The sequence below is a fragment of the Cyprinodon variegatus genome, unplaced genomic scaffold (assembly GCF_000732505.1).
Source record: "Cyprinodon variegatus isolate N-32 unplaced genomic scaffold, C_variegatus-1.0 Scaffold2606, whole genome shotgun sequence".
Classification (NCBI taxonomy): Eukaryota; Metazoa; Chordata; class Actinopteri; order Cyprinodontiformes; family Cyprinodontidae; genus Cyprinodon; species Cyprinodon variegatus.
The window spans coordinates 9,736-11,266 of record NW_015153059.1 but is presented as its reverse complement, the minus strand read 5'-3'; the positions used below and the strand labels follow the sequence as shown (position 1 = coordinate 11,266).

Genomic DNA, 1,531 nt, shown 5'->3' with positions numbered 1-1,531 from the left:
TATCATCTCCTCTTCTGTCAGCTTTTAAACCTTGATGCCTCCCATCTCGGCCCTTTTCTCTGTCAGCTTTACTTCCTTTCTCTGTCAGCTCATCTGCGACTGTCCGGCTGCCAGCAGTCTGTCATTTCTTTCCACCCTGTTGTCTCTCAACTTCCGTATTTCCTTCTGACTGTTTAATTTGACGTCTTTCCAGACCTTTAGTTTTTTATGTAATATTGTTTTTTTCCTTCTAATTCTAACCATTTTCTCTTTATTTAATTATTCCTTTCAGGTTTGCCTTCCTACCCAGGCTTGTATTTGGTGATGCTCTTTATATTTCAATCATTGCAGAGGTGTGTGTGAAGTTTTGACTTGAAGGTTCTCAGAATTTCCAGCTTGTTTTCATCTTTACAGTAGAAGTTGGCAGAAACGTATTTAAAGGACCTTTATCTAGAGTGAAAAATGTGTAATTTCTTCTTTTTTTCTGTCTATTTGCAGGTCTTCTTTGACATGCCCTCACTGCCTTAAGCAAAGCAACACCTTTGATCCATTTTTATGCATCTCTCTGCCTATTCCCCTGCGACAGACCAGGTGACGTATAACATGAAACACAAGAAGCATCATTAGAGACATGGTGGGACTTATGAAGGCTGTCAAATACAAAACCCATCCACTTATATATATCTCTATTAGTGTGCTGATCCTGATTTTATTCTTTTTTAGCTTTAACACACACACACATATATATATGTATGTATATATAGTGTCTAGAATTGGCAGAACTATTACTAAGCAAAAATGATCTAGAAATAAGTCAAAATATCTTCAATTAAGTGTGTTTACCCTCAATTTGAGTTGGTAAATAAGATGATTTGGCAATGGAATAAGGATTTTTACTTTTAAAATACGGTAATTAGACAATATAAACTTGAAATAATGACAATGAAATAGTTTTTTTCTTTTTTTAATTGTAATTTTTCCTGTTCCATTAGCAAAGTATCTCCTGTACCTCCTCAATTCAAGACAAAATGCACTTATTTTGAGAAAAAATTACTTCTTTCGATTTTCCAATGTGTATTCTCTAGTGCAGCCTTCCAGATTTCGTCCTGTTTGGTTTTTTGTAAATGCTTAAATAGCAAAATATGTCTTCTATTGAGACATCTCCCTTTTAACCTTGTATTGATTGGGGGGGGGGGACACTTAAATGTTTAGAAAGTGGAGGGAAAGGGCTCAGAGCTTCAGTCCTTGATGCAACGTTCCTGTTTTCATATCCTTCGCTGTCTTTTCCCTCCCTTCGTTTCCAATCAATCTGCTCAGGAAATATAAACCACAGTTCAAAGAAGGTCAAAATATTTTTATTACTCAATAAATGAGCTTTAATCAGAGTTCGCCCTTTAAATTGCTCCAAATTGCACAGCAATCTTGACCGAGGCCACACAGTTTGGCCGTATGATTTCAGGAACAGAGGTTCGACATTTAAAGTCCTGTTAGCAAGGAATGATGCATGGATCATTATTTATACCTAAATCTAACATGTTTGCAGTGATTTAAT

General features: G+C 36.0%; 1 protein-coding gene across 1 annotated transcript in view; it reads left to right on the top strand.

Annotated features, from left to right (window-relative positions):
- Window positions 1-466: 466 nt before the first annotated feature.
- Window positions 467-1,531, top strand: part of LOC107080983 (ubiquitin carboxyl-terminal hydrolase 43-like) — a gene marked incomplete at its 3' end in the record, with an annotated part of 9,611 nt that continues 8,546 nt past the window's right edge. The window contains exon 1 of the mRNA XM_015369191.1: window positions 467-570. The remainder of the gene's footprint in view (window positions 571-1,531) is intronic.